The sequence below is a fragment of the Taudactylus pleione genome, unplaced genomic scaffold (assembly GCF_031769625.1).
Source record: "Taudactylus pleione unplaced genomic scaffold, aTauple2 ptg000465l, whole genome shotgun sequence".
NCBI classification, from domain to species: Eukaryota; Metazoa; Chordata; class Amphibia; order Anura; family Myobatrachidae; genus Taudactylus; species Taudactylus pleione.
In genome coordinates, this window is record NW_028284867.1 from 3,348,764 (window position 1) to 3,361,949 (window position 13,186).

Below are 13,186 nucleotides of genomic sequence, written 5' to 3' on the forward strand. Positions count from 1 at the left end.
ACGCAGGGGAAAATAGCTCCATGGGTACGGTGTCCGACTGTAGTGGGAAGGGTCCTGAGTTTGAAGCCTGGGTATGACAATATTGAGAAATATGTGAGGTGCTCATATGCTCCTGTACTTACAGGAGGCTTCCTGCCTCACAGCAGCAGAACATTGGACACTGACAGTGGGGCCCCGCAGTGAAGTGGTCAATCTGACAGCAAACTGCTTCCTTCACAGGTTAGATAATTGCTAGGCAGCGGGCCCAGTACATTATCCCCCCTGATGGTGGCCCTGACAGTAGAATATGTGTGTATACTGTATATATCAAAATATTCACATAAACATTTAATTTATTAGTGACAAGCAGTTAAACATTCTTCTAGCATGGCAATACATTATTGAGAAGCAAATATATGCATCTTACTGCTTGGTGCAACAGCTGATGGTGGGATAGATAATCATGACAAAGGGCCAAATGTAATAGGGTGAGAGTTTATATAATGTGAGAGTTTGGCAGTAACCTCTCCCATTGGTCGAGTTTTATCTTCAAAATGGGAAAACATCTGGATGAGAGTTTAAATCGTGAGTTTATTGTATGCATCGCAGTGTGTGTGCGAACCAGTGTGAGTGATCGGGAAGCGTACGCTCGCTGCTCATAGATAGCCCAGCAGAGTGAGTGACAGGAGAAACCGTTTGTGGGTGGTGACAGGGGTTGGCCACTAGAAACGGGGGAGTGGAGGTGCGAACGCAGGCGTGCCTGAGTGTCTCAACGCTGTTTCAGAGGGGTGAATAATTAACAGGCAGCGTCATAGTACACGTCACCTGGTTGTATTTATCACTGAAGTGATCGCAGTGCTTGTGGTAGGGTATAGTCAACCTCAAGCGCTGCGATTGCCTCCGATGGTCCTCAATGTACCAATGGTTACATACACTTCCTGGAGATGATGTGCACAAGTGGGCATCTTAAGGCAGGCTGGTGGGCATCTGCAAACACAAAGTGATCGCACGCCAAGACATAGTGGGCATGCTTATGTCTTGCCGTGCAATCGCCTGCCTTGCTGGGCGTGTGCCGGATATGCATACGCTGGGTGCGAGCGTACGCATCTAGCGAATGGGTCTGAATGAGCTCCTGAGTTCTAAGACCCATAGTGAAGAGAAATTTGGGCAAAAGGTAAAGAATATGCGCTGGCCATTGTTTGAAAAAAAAATTATTAGTTACAAATTTTATCACCAAGTGGGAATACAAATCATTTGAAGAGCATTTCAATTGCCAAGGCAACATTTTACAGAAGAACGGGTCATCAGCCACTAAGTTTGGGGGATGCAATCGGGAAACCGGCTGTCTTAATCCCGAAAGCCGGCTTCCCGACTCCTTTATCCCAGCGAGGGTGAAATGACCGGCATCTAGATGTAGACACCTGCCATTTTCCCGACGCTGGGAGACCGGCGCCCGGCATCCCGATCGAAGGGATGCTGGGCGCCGCGAGTGGACAGCCGCTGGGGGGGAGGGTTAGGTTTAAGGCACCCGAGGGGGACTTAGGGTTAGGCACCCCCCCGGGAGGGTTAGGGTTAGGCTAGGGGGAGGGAGGGTTGGATAGCCCCAGGGGGGACTTAGGGTTAGGCACCCCCCCAGGGGACTTAGGTTTAGGCAGTGGGGAAGGGGGGGTTAGGGTTAGGCACTTAGAGGGGGGATTAGGTTTAGGCACTTGGGGGGGAGGTTATGGTTAGGCACCCCTAAGGAGGGTTAGGGGGTTAGGTTAGTTTTTACTTACCTACGGACGGTCGGGCTTCCGCTGCGGTGAACTCTGCTTCTGTCGGCCTGCCGCTCCTAGGATTCGAACTGCCGGTGGTATTTCATACCGATCCCTAAGTTTGGATATCTTGGCCATCCCAATCACCAGACCTCACCTCATGCCACCTTTTGTTATGTTTTTTAATTATTTTTTGAAGAACCAGGTGTATTGGGAAGGAAGTCATACAGTTCCTTGTCAGAGCTTAAAGACAGCATTAGACGTCATGTGCTGCCTATGCCACTTGACCTGTTACGTTCTAGAGAATGCTGTTCTTCGACTGGAAGCTGTTGTTGACCACAATGGAGGACACAATGAACAATTGTAGCGCTCTCCAATTGATTTATATCGCCACATGTCCACCTGGTGAAAAAATTGTAACTAATAATTTTTTTAAATAAATGACTAGAGTTTCCTTTAAAGTACCTGTTGACCAATATTCTTTTCATTACAAGCCTTACAACTCGCTTCAGAGTGTCTTAAGTTGGGATACTTTTGTTTTAAAAGCCCTGTACATGAAGCTTGGGATTTGCTGCATGTTCCATGGGAATATACTTGCTGTGTATATGAATATACTTAGGGGTAAAGGACTTGTGTGTTCAAATAAACATTTAATAGGAAAATGGTTGATACTGGATATTATAGGAGTGTTCTACGTAGTTCGGAATATTCTACAGAATATTTTCAGAATATTCTGTAAATATTTTGCGTGATCCTGTGAATGGTTCTGTGTGTGATGTACGAAGGACAGGCTGGTAACATTATACAGACAAGCAATGGGATGATAGACTTCTGATACATCGAGAAGAGACAAGAGCAGAAAGTGCTGTCCTGAGGGACCTTCATAGAGAGCCTGGTTCCACTAAATGAAAAATGAACAGTGAAATAAACCATATGTTATAGAGTGTAGGTTACGTGCCCAGCCTTGTGCTCTAACAACCTCTCTGTCAAGGAAACCAGTGAGGAACTGGAGATATACTGTACACAGAAAGTTATTATGATAACAAGCTATAAAGAGAGGATGGGACTGTACTATATTAGTACTGTAGATATTTGTAGGCAGTCACATTTAAAGGGAAGTTTCACTCTTTTTACCCGAACAACATGTGTTTCTGGCCCTGGAACCTTTATTATTACCACAATGCAGAATAGAGAAAAGAACAAGATCATATGATAAGGTTCTATGAATTTCTGCATTTTGCAGCTGGAACATTAGTTCATTACGGTTGAGCTGTAATAAAGATTTACGGCATTTAAAAAAAAAAAAAACAGTTTGAAAATATTTGGAGCTTCTGGATTTGGTCGCAAAGTGCAAAAAGTAAGCGCTAACAGTCAGCACGTCAAAATAGCGCAATCACGCTGATACGCTTTGGAGGACACATCGGAAGATACATCTACAGTAAGCGCGCCAGGACTATGCTAGGCGTATTTTTACACCCACTTTTGCAGACTACTAAGGGCCTGATTCAGCAAGGATCGCAACTGAGATTACGCACGCTATCGTCCGATTGTTGAGTTCTGCGTATACATCGCAGTGTGCGTGCGCGAATCGGCCACTGCGATCGGGACTGCGATTGCAGTGACTATGCAGACCCATCGCAGAGTGATTGACAGGAAGCACCGTTTGGGGGAGGTAACGGGGGGATGGTTGGCAAAACGCAGGTGTGCCATTGCATTTCAACACCGTTGCAGGGGCGTGCATAAATTATCCACTGCGATTCCCGACGCAGCCTGCGCTCTCACTGCATACAGGAAGTTTAGCAATTTCTGAATAAGGTCTGACCTTGTACAAGTGCGCGTGACGCTCCGATGGTACTCGATGTTACCGATGGATTCGCAGTCTTGCTAAACATTATGGATATGTGTAAGGTGGGCGTCCTTATGTAGTGTTGAGACGGCATAGCGAACGCAATGGATTAGCTTATCATCGCAGCCGCAATCGCAGTTGCGATCCCTAATGAATCAGGCACTAAGTCATAAGCACGGTACATTTTTTTATAATATTTGTTTTTATAATGGAAAACACATAATCATAATGGAAAACACATAATCATATTTCATCAAACAAAGAGCAAATTGCTCTTTGTTTGCGCCTTTTTTCTACTTGCCCCCAAACTCTGAATTAAGCCCCCAGTATGGTTGATGACAATCGGAATATTAGTAGTCATACATGCACTCTTATTGTATTGTAAAACATACATTTTACTTATAGCATCAGTATCATAGTAACAATGTCATTAAAAACTGTATTATCAGATATAAATTCAAGGAGTTGATATATGTATATATTAATGTTACTTATACTAACATAATAGAATCTGCATATCCACTTCAGTGCCTCTTGATAAATTATATTGTTTAGTGGGGAATTTCTTATAATCAAACAGCTGTGATTGATCATTCAATCATAAGAGTGTTATAACGGTGTTCTACAGAATCGCATTCCATCTACCATAAATGTCAGGGACACCACAGGTCAGCCATGCATCAAGTCTAGAACGTGAAATTGGCTTATCAGTGTCATGTATCAAAAAAGTATAAATTCATTTTACATGTTTCAATAAATATTTCAACTCTACACCTCCGCTGCCTTCTATCCAGGCTGTGCGAGAGGCGACAATATACAGGGCACCCCCAAATCACGCCCATTACATCCGTCAAATAAGCTGTTATAAATACTGAAGGTCTCTTTCATAGCACAACGTGGCACCTCTAATCATTTCTACAAAAGCAGGTGAAAATGAAAATGTTCAACTACATTTGTAGAAATTACGTTTTTGGGCCATTGATCAAAAAGGTCATCACAGATACACTAGTATGGGGACGGAAATTAATCAAACTCCGAAAATACAATATTTTCGGAGCTTGACTGCGGGAGCATTCGCCATCTCCCTATGGGAAGGAGGCCCGGATCACGAAGAGTGATCCTTTCAGATTCCTCTGTGCCTGTCCGGCTCCTTTCCGCCGGACGCCGGGGCTTTTGTGCGAATGGTGAATTGCTCCGGCGCTCGTGGAAAGTTCAATTGTTAATTATCGGACCCCAATAATTAACATGATGAATAGAACCCTTACTGTGACAGAGCCCAGTACTATGTGTGTATGTGTGTGTGTCATATACTGTATTTATCCAGTATTAAGTGGCTGAATGCCTAATTATTTATGTACTAGGAAAGGGACCCATCTCCTACTATGCATTCATATTGTAGATGGTATATACCATAGAAAATTGTAATATAGAGATAAAACGTTTTCTCCCCAGTAGAGGAATCCATAAGAACACATAAACATGCAAAATCCACACAGAGAGGGCGCTTTTTTGGAATTTAACCCATGACTATAGGTGTATCTATAATGGGTGCAGGGTGACCCACAACGCACACTCTATACCCATGTTTAACACTCACCTCTCCGGAGTCCCACGCTGGCATTGCAGCAGCAGCACAAATCACCGGGAAAATGTTGCGGAGGCCATTTTCCAGGAGATTCACCCATGCACAGCAGAGGTGTCTCCAGGACCATGGTGCAGGTGCCATGTTACCGGAGACCTGCGCATGGCACAATAACAGAGACTACTGCACCACATAGAGCAGGGGGCACACATGGAGTAGTCTGCCCACGGGCCCCCTCCTCACTTAAACCACCCCAGCCATGACCCCAGTGCTTATAACTGGGAGGAAGAACAGTGTATATACAGCCGTGGCCAAGAGTTTTGAGAATGGCACAAGTATTGGTTTTCACAGAGTTTGCTGCTTCAGTGTTTTTAGACCTTTTTGTCAGATGTTACTGTGGTATACTGATATAATATTACAGCATTACATAAGTGTCAGATGTTACTATGGTATACTGAAGTAAAATTACAAGCATTTCATAAGTGTCAGAGGCTTTTATTGACAATTACATTAAGTTTATGCAAAGAGTCAATATTTGCAGTGTTGACCCTTCTTTTTCAAGATCTCTGCAACTCGACCTGGCATGCTGTCACTCAGCTTCTGGGCCACATACTGACTGATGGCCGCCCATTCTTGCCTAATCAATGCTTGGAGTTTGTCAGAGTTTGACCCATTTGTGGGTCTTTGTTTGTCCACCTGCCTCTTGAGGACTGACCACAAATTCTCAATGGGATTAAGGTCTGGGGAGTTTCCTGGCCATGGACTAAAAATTTCGATGTTTCGTTCCCCGAGCCACTTAGTTATCACTTGCCTTTTGGCAAGGTGCTCCATCATGCTGGAAAAGGCATTGTTCATCACCAAACTGTTCTTGGATGGTTGGGAGAAGTTGCTCTTGGAGGATGTTTTGGTGCCATTCTTTATTCATGGCTGTGTTCCTAGGCAAAATTGTTAGTGATCTCACTCCCTTGGCTGAGAAGCAACCCCACACATGAATGGTCTCAGGATGCTTTACTGCTGGGTCTCTGTGCTGGAGGTATAGCCATGATTCACTAATTAAATTTCTCCAAGAAATGAAGGAGGCACATTAAAAAAAAGAGGCATTTCTAAAAACATAAGCCTGCTACGTGCTTACATGTTTCTATAACGCATGGAGTCACAAAACCATAGTCACAAAGCTAATGCCTGACAAAATATTTGTTTCCTCCCCTGCCGGGCGCATTCCAGCAACAGACAAATGTGTTTGACCTCGTGAGACTCTAACTCAAGTCAAATTTCCTTACAGTTGTCAGAGCCTTTAATCAGCCGAAGGAATGAAAAGACAAATACTGAGGATACAGGTAATAGGATGGAAATGAGGAGAACGACAGAGAATGATAATTAATGACATATCTTTATAATCACAAGGGGCATCTATAAGGACATCAGAAGGAGACCAGCTCATCTCGCTCCTCTATGGGCTCAGCATCAATTCTGCACAGGTACTTTGTTGATAAGTGGCCAAAAGTTAAACTTTAAGCCAAAGGGAGAAAAAAAAAAGTGTTGCAAGGAAAAGGTCGGGATAAACTTTCGTTTATTTTTTTATAAAAAAAGTTCTCCTATAGCAATTTTTTTTTATTTTAGCTGGGTTCGCAGCTGTGTCATTGCCCGCAATGCAGCTGCGATAATATGCTAATGTCTGCCACTGCTCAGCCAGCATAGAGACGCCCACTGCTGCTTTCTCACATCCGTAATACCTCGCAGCGATGCGTATACATCGGTACCCAGAGGCGCCGAGAGGGGGGGGGAGCAGGTACAGATTACCGGGGCCCGGGCTTCCTGAGTGGCCCGGCGGGGGCCCGGGTCCGGCGCCGCTCCCCCTCCCTCACAGCAGCCCAGCACACAGCGTGTGCTGAGCTGCAGTGGAGACTGCTCGTGGTTGCTGAGCAGCAGTCTCCTATGCCTGTGGGGGGGAGCGATCACACTGATCGCGCCCCCCTGGCTTTAAGCAGGGTTTAGGGGGCCCAGAGCGCCCCCTCCCCAGCACGAAGCGGCTCTGCAAATCTTTTTTTTTTTCAGGGAAGGGGGCGTGACCATGCCTCCGCGATTAGGCCACGCCCCCTATTACCCGGGCCCGCCGCGGCTCTCAGCGGGCCTGTCGGTACCATAGGAGCACAACGGCCCATCACGCATAATTACAGCAGGTCTGACCCGTCGCAGAAATTGTCTTGTTGCACGCAGTGTGTACTCAAACTGCATTTGCCGTCGCAGTGGCTAATTTATGCACGCCCATATAGCAGCGCTTAAATGGACAGGCTTGATTTTGGACTTGACAATCGGCCTGATTCAAAGATGTCCACTAATCCCATAGCTGCTGCAAATTCATACGCAGCGGCTGTCTGAAAATATGCAAACGTCGCAGCCGCAGGGTTTTGTGTTGAAACGGCCACTGGCGGCTTCGCAAATCCTTACAATTACATACAAAGATGCGGCATCGGTTGCCGGTCCGTCGATTATCCTATACTTTCTCAGAATGGCTGCCAGAACTGAGATGCTGGAGCCATTTTTACTGCGTACAGGATCGCAGTGGCAGGCAAAAATGATTGTGTTGCGCCTGCGTTGGTGTCGTCGACACAGCCCCCCAATGCACAAACGATCCCTGCCTGTCAATCACATTGTGAATAAATCCCCTCTGCGAGCGACAATGGTAGTGAAACTTGACGCATGCACATTGCGATTCATGCGCAGACCATCAATAAAAACATCGGCATTGCGTCCATCTATGAATCGGGCGTACTGTCCATTTATGCCATGTAAATGTAACAATGTACCTTGGCACAATGCATAAAAACTTACTGTACACCCGAGTTAGAGTTACATGTGAGTCGCACTTGCAGACGTTGGAGTCCGGGAGATAGACCGGGAGCGTTCATGTTGAAGTTCAGGGCAGTAAGGACATTCGCACGTAAATAAAGCATGATCCCTAGAGAGGTGCCCTATTTAGCGTTGAATGCATTTTAGATATGACTCTTCAAAGGCGAATCTGTTGCATTGTCTGTGTGGCTGGAGTAAAGATACATGCTGCAGGCGATGACAGCACCAGATGTATCATTGCAATGTTTAAATTAAAGATAATAATTAAGAAAAAGAACATCCCACCAGAACAATAACCAGCACCAAGGCTATAACACAATGACAAGGATAGCCCTCTGCGGTGGGACAACCTGTCATAATGTGATCCAATTGCTGCCTGGAGGCTGGATACCCCTAGGGAGGTGCCTGGAACATATTGCTACTCATATTATGTTCCCCTAGCAAGTGCAATCCACATGTGAAATGTATATATTATAAACACTATGCATTTGCTCTTGTGCCCCATAAGCATTTGAAATGTGGTTCATATACCTGTGATGTGTGCAATCCACCTAGGGCGCAAGTCTGATTGCTATGCTTGACCCCAGCTTGCAGGGTGCTTGAAGATGGGCAGGGCACATCCTTAGGACATGCCCCCTGCACCTGAAGCTTCCTGCTCCAGGCACTTATTCTGTGAGGTCCTGATGTCATGTGCCCCAGGGCATGTGGTGCCAGGCCAGGGCACCAATGCATCCCACTCTGGCCCTGGACGTGTTGGCATGCATTTGCTAATATCTTGACAAAGCAAGCACAGCACAGATCTTTGAACACTCATTTCAACGGGGGCTCCAGCATGTACGCTACGATGTGGGGAACACATTGAAATGAAGGTACTATTGAAAGCTCAGGAAATAAATAAAGAATTGAAAAATCAAACAGGCTTCTAACTCAAAATTCTCATCCAGCAACCATCTAGAGTAGACAGACTGGGCTGGTGCCCACTATAGGAGAGCTGTCATAATGAAAACCAGCACCAGCCTGGTCAACACAGAGTTGGAGATTCTGGGGGAGATGGACTAAGGACCTCATTCAGAGCCGCTCGCAAACTACGAGCGCTCGCTCTGAATGAGGGCGGCCACTTCTCTGTAAAGAGCCGGCCTCCTGGCCACTCGCTAAGCTGTGGGTGACCACCCACAGCTTTAGCGAGCGGCCAGGTTGATGGTCACAATGGTCAAGACCATTGCGACCATCGGGGCTTGCGACGAGACCATTGTGGTAGGGTCTTGTCTCCCGCAAGTCCCAGTGAGCTTTCGGCTCTAATAGAGCCGGAAGCACACCACTGACATCACGAGTGTCCTTCGGGAACGCCTCCGTTTGGCCAGCCACCCCCCTGTCCCGCCTACAAAACGGTGCGAGCTGTCGATCACCATCGACAGCCACCCCATTTGTAGTGAGTCCCGGAGCGAGAGAATTTCTCTCTCGCTCCGGGGCTTGCGCACGCGCAGTGCGGCCGCTGCACATGCGCAGTGCCTCTACATGAACCCGCTTGCGAGCTCTCAGCGCCTTTCGAGCTGATCTGAATGAGGCCCTAAGCCTTGGAGAGAGAGACTTGGAAAGAGATAAAGTGGAGGGAGATAAAGTACCAGCCAAGCAGCTCCTAACTGTCACTTTACAGACTGTGGAGGAGATGTATCAAAGCTTGGAGAGTGATAAAGTGGAGAGAGATAAAGTACCAACCAATCAGCTCCTAACTGTCAATTTACAGATTGTGGAGGAGATGTAGCAAGGCTTGGAGAGAGATAAAGTACTAAGCAATCAGCTCCTGTCATTTTTCAAAAACAGCCTGTAATGTGACAGTTAGGAGCTGATGGGGTAGCCCTGTATCTCTCTCCACTATGGGCCATATTGAATTAGAGGCAAAAAGCCTTTTTCGTCTGTTTTTTTGAGAAAATTTTGCCTATAAAAATTTCGCCAAATTCAATTCCAGGATATTTCGCCTAAGCGGATACTCGATGCATTGAATTCTCCAAAAAAGATTCTCCAATCAATAGCAGGTGAAAAACTTAAGAAGTGCAAAAGCTTTATTTTGGGGTGCAAACGTGGGGAAATGACTCAGACCTAAGAACACCCCAAAAAAGACATATGATATTTGGGGTAAAAATTTTAAAAGTGGGGGACAAGCATAAAAACTAGTGAAATAGACTTCTTGGGGGTCCCCAAGGATGGGTCAGGTGTTTTGGGGATTGCAGGTGCATGCAGCAGGTGGATTTTTCACAGTTTTTAAAAGTTCACTTTAGAGAGATAAAAACATGCTTGCACCCATTTTCAAGTACCCCAAATTTGACAGGAATACTTATTTTCACCAAAAAATACAGCTTTATGCCATTCTTCACCACTTGTGCAAAGTCACTAATAGCAAGCAATTTACACAACTTAAGTACCCAAAATAGTCTTATTAGGGCTATTAGTACACATCTATATTGATTCCCTATGTTAATGTATCTTTTTCTGGGGTACAGACTGATTTCCCCAATTCTTTCAGTACTATTCGCCTGTTCCGCATTCGCCTAATTCCGTTTTCGCCTGTTTTGCAATTGAATTGCAAAAAGCGGGGACGCGCATGGAATGATTTCGCCTCTGAAACAGGCGAATGAGGCGAAAAGTCGGACAGGCGAAAATGTTCTAATTGAATACCTCACTTTATCTCTCTCCAAGCTTTGATACATCTCCCCCCCCAGTGGCGTAAATTCATCCCAGACGCCCGGAGGCAAATTATAATTTGGTGCCCCCCGTCACAGCTGCTGACACTGTAATGTAGCAATTCGCATGCAGACAGGCTACAGATAGATGAAGGCAGCAGCTGATGGTTTGACATGGAGCTCTCCGCTAGTGTATGGTGGCTTCTTAGTTGCCGGGAAGGGGTGCCGTGTATTGGGCGGCCATGATGGTACACTATGGGTACACAGTTACAGCCCTAAGTGGGGTGAATATGTTGGGACAATGGAGGAGGTGCCCCCTTCCGAGTTGGAGCCCGGCGGCAGGCGCCTCCATTGTCTCCCATAGTTCTGCCTCTGCTCCCCCCTACAGTCTACATCCCCAAGTTGAGAAGCACTGGAGTTCTTCCTGCACCACCTGGGTTTCTGGAGTCCAGGGTAAAGAAAAACTTTTGGACTCCTAGACGGTCGCAGTATAATAGACCAAGATTCCTATGCCCCTCGTCCTCTATACTAAAATATTCAATAAAACATAAAAACATAAATAAAGTATTTTTTTTCTTTTAATTAAAGCACACCCCAAGCCCTTAATTATCACTTTATTATATATATAAATAAATGCTCTTTCTTTATCTGTGGCATTCCAATGGGAAATACAATAATCTTTTTTATTTTTGATCAGATGTACCCCAAATGAAGGGGGTAAAACCTCTGCCCTTTACTATATGACCAAAGCAAAGTCATTTCGTAGAAGCATTCCATTTTCATTGGGATACCCAATTTCATTGTGATAGCTGATTTGAAGGCGCTACCCCACTTACACGATCAGGGTTACATTGTCCCAATCGCAGGCCATTTGTGGAGGCATGTCCATGCACTGTATGTAGATAAGGGAAAACCTACTGCGTTTCAGCACCAGGCCCACTCCAGGGGGAGTGGTCATGCCTATCCATGACATGTTCCTTCCATGACAAGACCACATCCCCTTTATTTATCCGCTCACCTCCAATGTTGGGAGGCATGCTATTGGTACCCAACCAACTACCAGTGGTTTTCTTGGGAACATCCATTAATATAATTGTCCTTTTTCACATTTAGTGCACATTCCCACTGAAATGAATGGGACCATTAACATTGCTGTAAAAAAATAGTTAAAATACTGCTGTTGCTTTTGTTAACCGTTCTCGAGTAAAAGTACTTCCATAGAGATGAATGGACTTCTTTAAGTTTACAAGTTTAAACATTCAAAATACCAAAACGCAAACATAAGCAGACAAAAGTGCGAACAAAAACGTGTATGGGTGTATATGATGGGGTGGGTTACACACTTGATTGCGTGTTTTCCGCTCGTGTTTTAAAGCCAGTGGGAAATGGCCCTTAGGCAGGTGTTATACTTTGTAGGATTGAAAACAAAAAAATGTCCACACAAATTACAGTAAATAGTAATTTGTTCTTACAACAATATTCCATAAAGCCTATATTCCATAAATTAAATGGATGTTTATTGTCTTTAGAATTTCTGCCTGAGCATACCAATAAGGGAAGGCTTTTATTATGTTTACGGCATCATTTGATGTCCACAGTATTAAATCTGTTGTGATAATCGCTGAGTTATGTGGAACACAGGGTAAAAAGATTATTAAAATACTAGTTAATTTAATATGAAAGTTGTATTGTAACATTCACAAATATATCTAATCTTAAAAGCTCTTGCATTCACCCACTATGATTTTATTAGCACGCATCATTCACCCTATATCCATTAGATACCCCTTGACCCCAAATGTATTGGGCAACACTTTCCTCTCACCTGAAATTTGTTAGATCATTACATTAGTTATATCACCCAGAGTTTATTAAAATACATTATTCCACCCTGATCAAACAAACTAGAATACATCATTAATGCACTCACTCTAAATTAGCAGCACTGTTCCATCAGAAAATGCGTCTTGGTTTACTTTCAACATTATGAAACTTTATTTGTATACATTAGTAAATCTGTCCAGGTCCCGAATTGTAAGAACAGGCCTGGAAACTGTATAAGAATGGCAGCCATCTTTGGACTGAAATCCCTGAGATTGAGACCGCAGTCCATCCATCCAGCCGCCATAGTGACAACAATGAAAATGAAGCAATGTTCATGAAATTACAGGAACTAGTGACATCAGTGAGGCATGATGTCATGCTTGATGCCTCAGTGATGTCACTAAAAGCTACTGAATGTCACGGCTGGGCGTGCACTTGGACCCGGAGTGGAGTCGGATGGCAAGTGAGGGTTCGTTTGCTGGTACTGGAACGCAGCCGGTCTTATGGGGGTATGACTCATTAAGGAAAGGGTACATATGTAGGCAGATGAAGCTGAGAGATGCAGTCGGTACTCAGAGAACCGGGGTCAGCTGGCCGAATAGCGGGTATCAGGAACTGGGAATGGACAGTAACCGGAGCGGGACCGCACCAAGGCTGAGAGAGTAACTGTAAC